General features: G+C 34.4%; 1 protein-coding gene and 1 pseudogene across 5 annotated transcripts in view; both read left to right on the top strand.

The window, feature by feature from the left end:
* LOC148943950 (uncharacterized) overlaps positions 1-14584 on the top strand; it is a 628351-nt gene that overhangs the window by 360540 nt on the left and 253227 nt on the right. Inside the window, exon 1 of one of the 4 annotated variants that reach the window (XM_089101664.1) lies at positions 3911-3997. The exons of the other annotated variants lie outside the window; for them this stretch is intronic. The gene's annotated coding sequence lies outside the window, so the exon portion shown is untranslated. Of the gene's footprint in view, positions 1-3910; positions 3998-14584 lie in introns of those variants that run through there. 4 annotated transcript variants of the gene reach the window in all.
* LOC148943956 (uncharacterized) overlaps positions 1-14584 on the top strand; it is a 60028-nt pseudogene that overhangs the window by 40572 nt on the left and 4872 nt on the right. Inside the window, exons 2-3 of the transcript XR_016142999.1 lie at positions 8917-9087; positions 13935-14105. The product of XR_016142999.1 is annotated as an uncharacterized LOC148943956 (transcript). The remainder of the gene's footprint in view (positions 1-8916; positions 9088-13934; positions 14106-14584) is intronic.

Raw genomic sequence — 14584 nt, forward strand, 5'->3', positions numbered from 1 at the left:
CTGAACTTGAATATTACCTCTTGTTGTCTATGGTGGTAAACACAGCAAAAACTTTGAATACTTAATGTACAGTGAACACAGCTTCGATTTATCTTTAGCCGTATAAATCCACCAAAATCAAGCGAGGTACAGATAATGAGGAAAAACCATAGCCTTGTACACTTCGGCCAACAGACGACAGTCAAACTTTTGCCAATATAGAGATATAAGTAAGAGAGAATTGCTTCTGAAAATGAGAAACCAGTAGTTGCGTTTCTAGTGTTAACCTCCTAATAGAAATGCTCAAATATACAATGTCATCCGCAAGCTCAATAATAATATCACACGTTTTGAATCTTCAACAAGCATTGGATTTCAAATTAAAAAGCATTACTTCAGACTTTTCAGCATTAAACTTGAGTCTAATGTGGCTATACTCTTGTTGTAACCTGATAAAATCATTTTCTAGCCAACGCAAAAACCGGCTCAGGTTCAGTAAGTCATCCGCATAACCAATCAAAGACAAATCAATACCAAACAGAAAGTAAGACATGAGTGAGTTTGTTTGCGGCTTCAAAAAACTCTTATTAAGATGTGGAAATAGCACCTTGCTTACCCTTTTGTTTACCTAGAGAAGGGGATTTCCATGCGGAAAAACAAAAAAATTATTTGAGAGCCATGAGAGGCTATCACACTGATTAGCTAGTAGAGAAAGCTTAAGTTTTACCTTTTCAACAATGCTAAGTAAAATAAATGTCTCAAAAATTTGATTGGATGTGTTTTAGAATATTATGGGCGTGGCGGGGGGCTGGTTTCTCGCCGATCACTTTTGACTCATAAGCAGGTATTTAGAACTTTCGTTTTCAATAGAAACCTTATAAGCCTTCTGGGTTTAATTTACGGCTCTTGCTCATTTGGCTTTTGGGTGTTTTAAAAACCCTAGAGGCATTTTGTTACCCTCTGATAACTTTTGACTCTCAAAAAGGGAACTAAAGCTGTCAATTTCCAATCGAACGAGCCTCCTCTAAGGCTTAGACGATCACCCCTTCCACAAAAACCTTATATGCCCCTAGGGCATGACTTCAAACATATACCCTTTGATTCTGGGGATTTTTATCAACCATGAGGACATTGCTATAGGCTCTTTGTACTACCTTGAGCAAAACTGATGTCTCAAAATTTCAATCATTGACATCTGGGAGACAAAAGCTTCACGAGGGAGGAAGACGGCAAGTTGCCCTCCGATCACTTACGAATCTAAATTTAGGAAATGTATTTGTGTATCTTTAAAACCATGTATGTTGCAGGATTGAGCAAAGTTGTGAGGCTGAAAACAATTTTGTTGTCCTTCATTTAAGAAGAAGATCTATTTGGCAAGATTTCACATTTATAACACACAGGTTTTAAAGGTCATCAAAGGTCAGGATCCTCTAGAGGGAAAAGGAGTGGAGTAGAGGGAAAAGGAGTAGCCAACTTCAAAATACATTCCTGGGATATACTCTAGCCTATAGACCCATCCCTGTAAGTTTCATTTTCCTGACCTAACCCCTTTCCAAGATAGCCAAAAGTTGCTGAAGTATAATTTTACCCATAGGCCTACTGCAGTCTGTAGACCAATCCCTGGAAGTTTCATTTCCTAGCCTAAACCTTTCTAAGATAGCAAAAAGTAGCTAAACTAGAATGTTACATATTGCTGTCTATGGTGGTAAACACACAAAAAACTTAGCATAATTATAGTACAGTGAACGCAGCTTTGGTTTATCTGTAGCCGTATAAATACACCAAGATCGACTCAGGTATAGATAAGAAAGAAAACTAATAGCCCTGTAAATTTGGGCCAAAAGACGACTGTCAAACGTTTGCCAATATAGAGCTATGCGTAAGAGAGAACCGCTTCTGAAAATAAGAAAGAAGTAATCGCGTATCTAGTTTTAACTTTCTAATAGAATGCCTAATTATACAATGTAATCCGCGAGCTCAATAATACAATCACACATTTTGAATCTTAAACAAGCATCGGATCCCAAATAAAAAAGCATCAGTTCAGACTTTTCAGTATTAAACTGGAGTCTAATGCTATACTCTTTAAACTGTGATCCTATACTCTTGTTTTAACCTGATAAAATCATTTTCTATCCAACGTAAAATCCTGCTAAGATTCAGTAAAGCATCCACATAACCAATCAAAGACAAATCAATACCGCACAGAAAGTAAGACATAAGTGACTTTATTTGTTGCTTTAAAATACGTTTATTAAGGTGAGGAAATAGCACCAATCTTACCCTCTTGTTTATCTAGAGAAGGGGATTTCCATGCGGAGAAACAGTAAAATCATTTGAGAGCCATGAGAGGCTATCACACTCATTAGCTAGTAGAGAAAGATTAAGCTATACCTTTCAACAATGCTAAGTAAAATAGCTGTCTCGAAAATTCATTGGATGTGTTTTGGGAAAATATGGGCGTGGCGGGAGGCTGGTTTCTCTCCAATCACTTTTGACTCATAAGCAGGTGACTAGGACTTTCCTTTTCAACGGAAACCTTATAAGTCTTCCGGGTTTAATTTACGGTTATTGCCTATTTGGCTTTTTGGGCGTTGTAAAAACCCTAGAGGCGTGTTTGTTGGCCTCTGATAAAATTTTTAAATAAAAAATGGCAATAAAAAAGTAAAATTACAAACAAAGAAGCCACTTTTAATACTTATATGATCACCCCCTCTATAAAGGCCATATACGCACCTGGAGCATCACTTAAGACATACACCCCTAGACTCTGGGGATTTTTATCCACCCTAGGGGCATTGCTATAGGCTATTTGGAATATTTTGAATAAAATTGCTGTCTCAAAATTTTAATCCATGGCATTTGGAAAGCAAAAGGTGTACGAGGGAGAAAGATGATAGGTTGCCCTCCGATCACCTTCGAATCTAAAAGAGGGAACTAGAACTTTCACTTTCGAATCAAATGAGTCTCCTCCAAAGTTCATACGACCACCCCCTCAATAAAAACCTTTTATTCCTCGGGGGGCAAAACTTACCTTGAGGCATTGTGATTGCTCTCCTGATTGTTTTGGACAAAACAGCTTTCTGAAGTTTCTATCGGATGCAGTTGGTGACAATAAGCCTGGGGGGGGGAGGGGGCTTGAAGATCTGGCATTAATATTGACTCTAACATAAGTCTCCAGAGCTTCTGATTTACAATTGAATGTTAACTCTTAAAATTTTATATGACTACCCCTTATAAAAAAAAATTATGTGTTAAAGGGCTGGGCCCACGTAGCTGATTTCGGGAACTGATTTCCAAATCAGCGCCGATTTTTATAAGAAATTGGCGTCAATTTGAGTTTGAAAACTTTTCTAGTTTTCGGCGCGGATTTCGCTGATTTTCATCATGATCATCACAAAAAAATAAGGATACAAAAAATAGTCAGCCAGAGGTATCTGTGGTGAAAAACCCAACTACTGAGCTGAGAACTAAGATGAGATCGATTAAGCAGCTATTAATAAACTCCAGTTGCTATTTGTGTCCATGATTTTTGTTTTAAAAATTTTGCGCAATAAATTTTTCTTTCAACAAATTTTGAAAGAACGTTTGTCCACTGATGATAAAATTGGTTCTTGAAATCAGCTACGTGTGTCGAGCCCTTTAATGCGGTCAAAACTAGCTAGATATATAGCAAAACTAGAAGCAAACCGCTAGCAAACCTGCGCGCGACTGGTGTGATGGTGCTTTGGAGAGGGGGCAAATCCACCGGCAAAAGTACTGGATTGTCGTCCTGCTTATTATTGGGTCGATTGCAGCGCGTTTTCCATCAAAGTAATAAGTCATCAGAGCAACAACAAGAGTAACTTACTGCAGCTAAATTTGTAAACACATCTTTTATTTAGGGATTTTGACGAATATACGTGCTATCATCAAAGAAGAAATGATTTATTAAAAATATCATATGTTAGCATATATTAGTAATTTCGAGAAATTTATTTTATGCTCAAACATTTTGTATTTTGATTTGAATAACCAAGTATGTATTTTTTGTACAGTGTTATATATTTAGATTTAAACGACCAAGCATGTAAAAAATTAGTGGTAACATTCTAGTTAAGCTACTTTTTGCTAGGCTATTTTGGAAAGGGGCAAGGCTAGGAAATGAAACTTCCAGGGATGGGTCTACAGAATTTAGTAGGCATAAGGGTAAAATTATACTTTAGCAACTTTTGGCTATCTCGGAAAGGGGTTAATGTAAGAGAATGAAACTTACAGAGATGGGTCTATAGGCTGAAGTGTGTCCTGGGAATGTATTTGGAAGTAGGCTACCTACATCCACTCCCCCCTCTAGAGGTTTCTGACCTTTGATGAACTTTCAAAATCTGTGTTGTTGGAAAAGGGAAATCTTACCAAATAGATCTTCTGCTTAAATGAAGGACAACAAAATTGTTTTCAGCTTCACAACTTTGCTCAATTTGTAATTATTTAGCCTTGGCCCCTTCATAAGGAGACATGTTAAGAAAACAATTCTTACTTTAAAATATGTATAATGATCCTAGTTCTTATATTATCCAAGGGGAGAACGTTTATCATCAAGTCTTTCCTCTAAAAATCTTCAAAAGAGAAAAAGTTTCCAAATATCACCACCTTTTGAATTCAATGCTTAAGTCTTTTTAAATTGCCGCCTAATAAGTTCTTTTATAGATAGCGTTCATGCTGGACTTTTTATTTTATTTTTAAATAGCAGTGGCGAAGGGCGAATAGCAGTGGCGTAAATACAAAATATTAATAGCAGTGGTTAGGTTAGGTTAGGTTATGAAAAGAAATGAAATAATATAAAAAATTTCTATAATATCAATATACCACTACTTTTTCTTTAAACACGTTTTTTGACACACGTGCTAAACGCTGTCTATAAAACAACTTATTTGGCAGCAGTTTACAGCAGCAATTTCAAAAGACTTAAGCATTGAATTAAGAACCTGGTGAAATTTGAAAACTTTTTCAATTTTGAGGATTTTTAGAGGAAAGACTTGATGATAAAGGTTCTCCCCTTGGATAATATAAGAACTAGGATCATTATACATATTTTAAAGTAAGAATTGTTTTCTTAACATGTCTCCTTATGAGGGGGCCAAGGCTAAATAAATACCGCTCAATCCTACAATATACAAGATTTTAAAGACACACAAGTACATTTTCTAGATTTTGAAAAAAAATCATTGCCATGGCTTAAAATTTTACTCAAATAACATGAAATGCATTAAAGCAAGGTGTTAATTATAGGTTAACAAAATACATTTCCTAAATTTTGAAAAAAACATTGACAAGGCTTAAAATTCAACTCAACTAACAGGAATTGCATTTTCAGAACTAAAGCAGAAACTGATAACTGAAAATTAGCATTTTACCATTGCTGAACTGAGCTGAGGCAATGAATAGCCTAGATACTATTGGAAAAGCGATTGGAGAGGGTGGGCATTCATTATATAGTGCTAAATTGAGAGAGGAATTTGGGAAAATATTTGGGTATTTGTTTAGCCTTGTGACACCTGATAAGGAGACATGTTAAGAAAACAATTCATACTTTAAAATATGTATAATGATCCTAGTTCTTATATTATCCAACGGGAGAACCTTTATCATCAAGTCTTTCCTCTAAAAATCCTCAAAAGAGAAAAAGTTTCCAAATATCACAATGTTGAAAATTTAATGCTTAAGTCTTTTGAAATTGCTGCTGTAAATCACTTTTGACCATTAAAAAGGGCACTAGCCCTTTGAATTTCCAATCGAATGAGCCTTTTTTTTTAAGTTTCTATGACAACGCCTTCTATAAAAACATTATATGCCCCCATGGCATAACTTAAAACCCTTGCCCTGAGGGTTGGTGGGGGGAGTGTCCTCCTCAAAAACATATTTTCTATCTTGAAATCAACTATGCTGAACAAAATGCTATCTCAAAATTTTGATTGGATGTGTTTGGGGAAATGATGGGCGTGGGGGGGGGGGGGGGGTAGTTGCCCTCCAAACACTTTCGACTATTAAAAAGGGCACTATCCAATCCAAGTTCAAATCGAATGAGCCCTTTTCAAAGTTTCTACGTCAACTCCTTCGATACAAAGTGCCCGGATGGAGAAAAAAAACACATTGTGCCCACATCGTTCTTTACTTAGGCAGCGCTAGCACTGCCTATGATACGCCAAGTCCAGGGTCTGCTAGAAACTGCCTCAAGAAAAAAGTTGAAGGCATCAATGGGTCTATATACAGAAAATTTTTGTAAAGGAAATTTAGCAACCCAAGTAAAGTTTTTGTATAGTTATGGTAAAGCTTAATTACCATGAAAAAGGCAATGAGAAAACACGAAATCAAATAGGACTAGAAAATTTTCCTGGACTTAGATTATGCTGATGACTTAAGCATTCTCTATGAAAGTTTGAGCAAAATAAATAAACTTTTAGAGGTTTAGAGAGTCTAAGCTGCTAAGGCTAGAAATAAGTGAAGATGAAAAGGTGAATTTGGGTAATGAAAAGATAAATCAAGTGGACAGCTTCACTTACCTTGGTAGTTGTATTAGTAAAAACGGTGAGTGCCTTGAATATGTTAAAAGTAGAATAGCCAAGACTCGGGGCGTTATTTCACAGTTGAAAAAGGTTTGGCAGAATAGCAAAATAAGTCCTCTAACTAAGATTGGAATATTGGAAACTACAGTGATGACACTGGCCAAATATGACTTTGAAGTAAGGACGCTCTAAAAAATGGTTGAAGATCTGCTAGATATTTTCTAGAGAAATTTTCTACTGATTGTTTTGGTTACCCGACTAACTGACCATATTTCAAGCAGTAGGCTCTAGGAAAAGTGTGGTTCAATCTTGCTTTTTAGGGCTATAATGGGAGAAAGGCTTAGATGGCTAGGGCACATTTAGCGGATGTAAGATGACGGATTGCCAAAGATTGTCCTTTTCGGCCAACCGTCAGGGGCTAAATGGAAAGCAGGTTTTCTGTAGTTGGTGTGGGAAGATGCTGTAAAGAAAGACTTCAATGAAATGGCAACTTCCTTGGAGGGTGTAAAGAGGTGCTTTGAATAGATTGGAATGGATTACGAGCTTGAGTAGCTCTGTTTGCCTCAGGTGTATTGGTACTGCGATGAGTTAGTAATAGTAGTTGTAGTACTTGTAGTATCTTGTCAGGAAACAGAAGGTTTATGACAAAAATTTATTGGCTACTTCTCAGTTATTTTGTAACCTTGGGAATACTGATTTAGAGTACTTGCTAAAAAGATTACCGAGGCTACTGATTGAATTAAGAAATATTTTAGTCTATTTTCCTTTCTTTCCTCGATCATAATAGGAATAAAGATCAAAGAGTTTATCTCCATTCTAATCCACAGTGCTAGCCATGAGTGGGAGGATATCATAAGGATAAAGGAAAAAAATAAGCATAATCACTTGATCACTTAAAGAGATAATGGTTAGTATTCCTGCATCAGCTACAAATGGCCAATTTTTTTTTTTTGTTGAAACGTGATTATCTTCTTTTTTTTTGGGGTTACTGTGGGCCGTGGCTAGTTCTTTACAGGGCTGCATTTATTTCTGTTGCCATAATCATCCTGAAGAAAAAAAAATATTTAATTTTTACCGCTACAGTCATAAGCAATACTAGGCCTATACCATTGCTTTTAGTGAAGAGACATGTTTAATAATTTTTTTTCAAGAGGTTTTTTTTTTTTTTTTTTCAGAGGCAACTTATATGAAAGCGGTAATCATATGAAATTTGAAAGGGGCCTATTGGATTGGAATTCAGAAGACCTAGTGCCCTTTTTAAGTTTCAAAAGTGATATGACAAAAATATGACTTTTGAAAGTGATCTTTCAAAAGTGATATGAAGGCAACTAGTCCCCCCCACCCGCTTTTCCCCAAATACATCCTGTTGATTATTTTGGGATAGCCATTTGGTTCAAAAAGACAAAAGGTTAAACAACTATGCCGCTGGGTAGACTAAGCTCTCTAAAGCCTGGGGGCACGGGTTGTAAGTTAAGCAAGTTGCCCACTGTTTACACATAAGATTGATATAGTAGGTGTTGTTGTATAAACTTTGAAGGTGGTTCATTTGATTTGAAATCAAAAGTTTTAGTTCTCTTTTTAAGATTAAAAAATGATTGGAGGACCATCAGCCCTCCCCCCCCCCACCTAATGGTTTCGAGTAAAATTTGAAATTACCATTTTGTTTAAAATAGTCAATAAGCACTATAACTATGCCTTTAATGTTCACAATTCCTTCCCCCCCCCCTCAGTTTCTGGGCAAGGGCTGTAATTTATGCTAGTTATTTATAACGGATGGTCTTATAAACCTTGGAGGGGGCTCATTTGATTAACATGAAAATTTTTAGCTCTACTTTTAAACGTCAATTTGTTGGGGGGGGGGACTAGACCCACCTATCCCCCCCACGCTTCGTCCCATGTCCTTTTTTCACCAAACACATTTCACCAAAACAAAATTTTGAAATATATGTTTTGTTCAAAATAGCTCATCCTCGTTTTTAATTGCCACCCTGGGATTTTGTTTACCAGAAAAAACAGTCTAAGGTAGGTCACGAATTTGAGAAAAATATCTGAAAGATTTTCCTTTAGATTTTTTCTATTCAATTTTCCTCTAATTTGCAGTAATTCAAATAAAGATTTAGGTATTCAGTGGAATCTTTTATATTTTTATTAATTTTGAAAGGCTTCTGAAGTCTCAAAGTTTAACTACGATTGTGCTGAAGTTTCAAGATATAAGAATCAAACTTAGATCAGTTTTAAGCTGAACCCATCCTTAAATAGGATCCAAACATAAACCCAAAATAATAAAATTTAGCATCCAACTATGCAATAACTGGATTTTGCTATTACACAACTGTTAGTAATTTTATACCTTGTCCAACATATTTTTGTCCCTTTCAATTGTATTTTGTTTTAGAAGTTGAAGTTGCTCTGCCAAGTGACTGTGAGAATCTATTTGACATTCAAAACTCTAGTTTGTCTCCAAAACCTGAAGATTGTCTTTTGGGTCCTTTCCCCAGTATTTCAGTACCATGTAAACTTGAGCCTCACTCCCAGGAATTGAGGTTCACATCTATGGACACGGAAGGTACATATACAAATTTTGTATTCTAGGATAACAACAGTTATATAAGCATGTATATTCTAGTATATCTGTTTTTATAATTGGCTAATAATGACTGAAAATTAGTACCTTATACGTTTGAATTTGTATGTAATTTAAGATCAAAGATTACTAAATTTAACTGTTTTTTTATATTTATATCATTCCTAATACTTTTTTTGTGTGATTCTTAAAAATATTTATTATGATTTTAAATGTGTTTTTGTATTTGATTGCTGAAGTTTATTTAGTTGTTTAATTTATTTTATTTGTTTTTTAAACAAAATTAATTTAAACTAAGAAAACTGAGTTTAGACTTTGTATAAACGAAGAAAATGATGGCTTCTTCGTCCCATTGCTAGCAAGTGCGATTTAAGGGAATTTTGATGTAATGACATGTGGGTAATATTGTATGGGGGATAAAAATAAATAAACTTTATTCGGTGACAGCTGAAGCAACACCTGATTCACTTATGTAAATACATATACTTTTTAAGTTCGTTTTCAGTTTCTACTGTAATTTGTTTTTATCTTGCTGGTCATTTCTTTGTTTTTTAGTAATTTCTGAATTTTAATCTGCAGTCATTTCATTTTTATTGTGTATTTTTTTTTATTAATAAGAAACGATGATTATTTAAAATGCTTAGTAATTTGTAATATGGCTATATATTTTGCATTTCCTGTATTCAAATTTAAAACGATGTATAATGTCCAATCCCTTTGGTGGTTCTATGAAATTAGCTTCTCTTTTTAGAGAAGGAACCAATCTGTTGCGTGAAGTGAAATTAATCAAAGGTGAAGCAAGATTTGAGAATGAAGATTGTGAATGAAATATAAGATTTACTCTAACTCTACCTGCTTTTCTTGCTATATGGGCTTTAGATCCATTCTGGAAATTTTCATTCACAGAGTAAAGGAGCCTTCTGATGTAGCTAAAAGCCAATCTTCTCTTTCGCCTAAATATTTACACCTATGAAGTGCTCTTTAAAAGTATATTTCCCGAAAATAGGGCATTGTGCCCAAAATAGGGCTTAAGGTATTTTTTAGACCAGGGCACTTCGTATCGAAAGAGTTGTCGAAGGAACTTCGAAAAGGGCTCATTCAATTGAAAATAGAAAGGGCTAATGTCCTTTTTAATTGTCGAAACGATGGCAACTAGGCTCCCTCCCACGCTCACCCTCCCATTTGCCCATTATGTTTAAAAACTAAATGTTGCCTTGAAATTAAATCAACATGCACTGTGCTAATGCTAATTCCCAATAAGGCATCTCAGCAGTATCCCAAGAACGACTGAGGGTATTATGTTCTAACTTTCGGGGCTAGTTCTGCTCTTAAAATTTAACCAAATCAAAATTTCCTGAATCCAGTTTGAGTGTGTGGGATCATGTTATTTTTCTCAACAAACCAGAGGAGTCTGGGATAAATCATTTTCTCCATTATTTTCCCCATCACAGGAGTAATCATTATGGTCCTATAAGACTCAGGGTTATCTTTTGGTTTATTTTTCTTTAGGATTGGTAGGAGGGACGAACATTTCCATATGTTGGGGAACCTAGAAGATGCCCAAGCGTGATTATAACAATTTAGCAGTTCTTGTCTGTATGAAGGTGTGAGATTCTTTATCCATGTAGGGTGTATATTGTCATAGCTACTGCTAGTTTTGGACCTAATATGATGTATTGCATTATTCAATTCCTGGATTGAAAATGGATTAGTTATGTACTCGGATACTGGGCGTGGTTGGTAACAAGGGTTCATAGGAATTGTGGACAGTTTGCTTTGATTATTTGATGTTAGCTTATTAACAAAAAGAGTTGCAAATAGATTAGCCTTTTCATTATCATTGTCATAGTGGGTATTATTATGTACAAGTTCATACAGAAGTGGGTTGGGAGAAGTCTTTTTCCCACATATGTGGCTTATGACTTTATGTATAATTGGCTCATTTGTTTCTCTGGAGAGATTATTTGCAAAATTATTCCAGTATTTATATTTAGCATCTATTATAGACCTTTTTAGATTAGATTCAGCTTGAATTTTTTTAAGTATGTAGTAGGTGTTGTTTTTTTTTATGAATTTTGTACTACCTGCCTTTTTTATCCTCCATTTATTTAGGCACTCATTTGTCCACCATGCTTTAGGAATTTTTTTATGGAATGTTTTCTTAGGTGTTGTCCTGGGGATAGCATGATTAGCTTTATTTATTAGTAAAGATGTCAACGCTTCAGCATGTGTGTCAACTTTTGTGTTAGAAATGCATGAACTTTGGGTGAAACTTGTAATTACATCATTTAGCTTATTTTGGAAAATAGACCAATTTGCTTTAGTGTTGATATATTTGGATGTATGAGATAAAGTTTCAGCAGGTTCATTTAGGGAGCAAACTATAGCAAAGTGGTCTGTACATAGACTATCAATTTTATTTATGTAAATTTTGTTCAAAAAATTTAAAGACACAATTTGTAGGTCAATTGTGGAGAAATTGCCACTTTTGGGGTTGAAATAAGTATTCAGGTTTGGAGGGGTAGCAACAACTAATTCATTATTATTTGAAGTCATATCCTCAATAAATTTACCAGCTTTATTTGCTGGTTTATTCCCCCACAAAAGGCTATGGGCATTAAAATCACCACAAATAATGATATTTTTTTACATATTAGAATTATTTATATAATTAAAGAAATCCTTGGCATCTGTAGTTTGGCCATTAGGGTTATAAAAGCTTATTATGTAGGTTTTTAAATTATTCAGCCAAACACTTATACCAATTACATCAACATCATTTTCAAAATCTGGAAAATTGATGCCACAAAATTTTATATTATTATTAACTAATAAAGCTACACCACCTCCTTTTCTCTCTGAAGATCTATCCTTTCTCAGGATAGTATATCCCAGAGACTTAATTTGTTGATTTTGGGTTAAATGAGTTTCCTGGAGGCAAGCAATATTAATAGAATTATTATTCCTAAATGATGTTAGTTCATTTAGCTTATTTCCTGTGAGTGATCTTACATTCCATTGGAGTATTGATAAATGTTGTGTTGTTGATTTATTCTTCATATGACTGTGTATCAATGTTCAGCTTTCTTATTATTATTATTCTTATTATTATTTTCAAAATAAAATTCCTGTTCTTCGCTATAAGGTACAGCATAGCTAATCAAGTAACAATTGAGCTTGGTCGAGCCCGTAATGAAGACTTTAAGCTAGACTTTAGACTTTAAGCATAATGAAGACTTTTAATAACTAATAAAATTAGAAATTTTCACCCAAAATTTTCTGGAGAATCTCACCTTTTAAGTGACAAACTTCGATTTTTTACACCCTTAATTTTTTAAAGTAAGGTTACACCCTTAATATTTTTTTAAAGTATCCAAAAGCCATACATACAGCCAATACATACAAAAGTATATATTGTTCCTATTTGAAATTTAGTGCATCCCTTTAAATTCCTTACTGAGCAGTATACAAAAAAAATAATAGAATAATTGCTGCAGCCGAGTAAAGAGTAAATCAGAGCGAACCATGGTGCATAGTAGCCTAAAGTATGAAAACGCTTTTTGAAAAATAAGTGTCTAGAGAGAAGGATTTTGTGTAAATTTCGAAAGGGACTTGAAAATGGTTATAATTAGAACAAATCCATATTTTGATAGCTTGGCGTTGTTTTGATTCCTGTGCTCACCAGATCATCATCCTTTCCTCCTAAAATAAGTTGTTGCAAGCGTGTATTTTACCCCACTCTGGTATCTGAGTAGACCCATGCTATTAAAACAGAAAAACGATCACAAAGAGACAAGTGGCAAAGGATCTTGTTTGAATAGAAAAAGAACGTCGTAACCTCAGGCCTCCCACTGGGTTCATAATTATGAAAAAAGTTCATATTTTTAACCTAGGTTCATAAATGGTTCATAATTTAGAAAAAAGGTTCATAAAGTTCATATTTTTCTTGTCATGAGCTGAAAAGCACTTGCGGTTGCTGTCTTTTTCCTTATAAAGGACAAGCGAAGCAATTGTAAAACCTTTCAAACTGTAACACTGCATGTTTTGTGAACATACATTTTCTTCTGTACAAAAAGGCATTGTTACATCTAACTTGGTTCCTATATCTTCTTGTACTAAGCTATCTTTTAGTCTTTTCCTTTTTCTGGCTTGAGTCTTTGCTACCTTCATAGAGTCAGATCATGACCAAGGAAAAATCATTGATGAAAGTCAAAATGCTCAATGCTAGACAGATAGTCTCTGACGCTCTAAAGAAGTTTGAGAACAGGCCCAAGATTTTCACAACATAATTTTATTATTGATTTTAATCAATACTTGAACTTAGGTTTAAACTTAAGTCTTATTTAATCTGATGATAGTTTAAACTGAAATAGTCTGATTCTTATTTTGTTGTGTCTTAAAATTTTGAGCTTGTCTCCGAGCTTTACCTTCTTCTCATTCAGAGTGTTTTTAAACTTGAATATAGTGTGGAGGGGGGGGGGGGTCATAATATGAAAAATGATTAGAAGAATTGATGATTGTCGTTAAGTTCGTCCATTATCATTGTAAGAAAAAATTATTCTATTATAGTAGATAATGTTTTAATTTTTATCTCAAAGATGAATGGGGGTGTCTATTTTCTTTCCTATATATGTATATGTTATCCAAAATTAAAGGGACACACATACAAATGGAATCTGAAAGAAAATGAATTAAAAATGCAAAAAATGGAAGTAATTGAACAATTTAATTGCCTGACACTAAAAGAAACTGGTATTAGTACTAGGCTTGTTTTGTAAGCTTCTCTGTTGAAAGTGTTTGATGTCTCTTTTATTTACGCTTTCTTTCAGAAGTTGAAGAGGCTTTACCAAGTGACCATGAAGAGCTTTTTGACTTTACAACCCATCTTTTGTCTCCTAAAAGGGAAGATGCTCCAGTGGGTAGTTTTTGCTGCTTTTCAGGACCATATAAACTTGAACCTGACACCCAGGAACTGGGCTCCACATGTTTTGACAGTGAAGGTACATCTCAAGCATTTGTTTTTTGTATAATCGAATATTGTGGGTAATATTTTATTGGGAAAAACTAGAAAAAATTAGAATTTGTCAGTACTTCATCATCTTAAGATTTAAAACTGCTGAAGCCAAGACGAGGTGAATAAAAATAACTTAAAATTATGCAATATATTTTGGACAACAATTTGTTGCAAATTCTGGAATTTGCAAATTTCTGAATATAAAGTTTGCTAATGTTGTTCAAAGAGTTGTAGTAGTAAATATTAAGTATTGTTTTGTAAATATTTTGTACTTATAGATGATGATGTTTCTTTTCTCACACCGCTTGTTTATCTCCGTTGTTGTAAATTGAGCTCAAAATATATTATTATTGTTATTATTACTAAACGTTTATAGTAAGATTCAGCTTGCCTTCTGAATTTTGGAAAACTCATCAAAGCAATTTAAGTGTTAAACACAAAACAATTCAGTCAATGTCAAATATT

The sequence above is a fragment of the Artemia sp. Qi Xiang Cuo genome, chromosome 15 (genome assembly GCF_049724085.1).
Source record: "Artemia sp. Qi Xiang Cuo chromosome 15, ASM4972408v1, whole genome shotgun sequence".
NCBI classification, from domain to species: Eukaryota; Metazoa; Arthropoda; class Branchiopoda; order Anostraca; family Artemiidae; genus Artemia; species Artemia sp. Qi Xiang Cuo.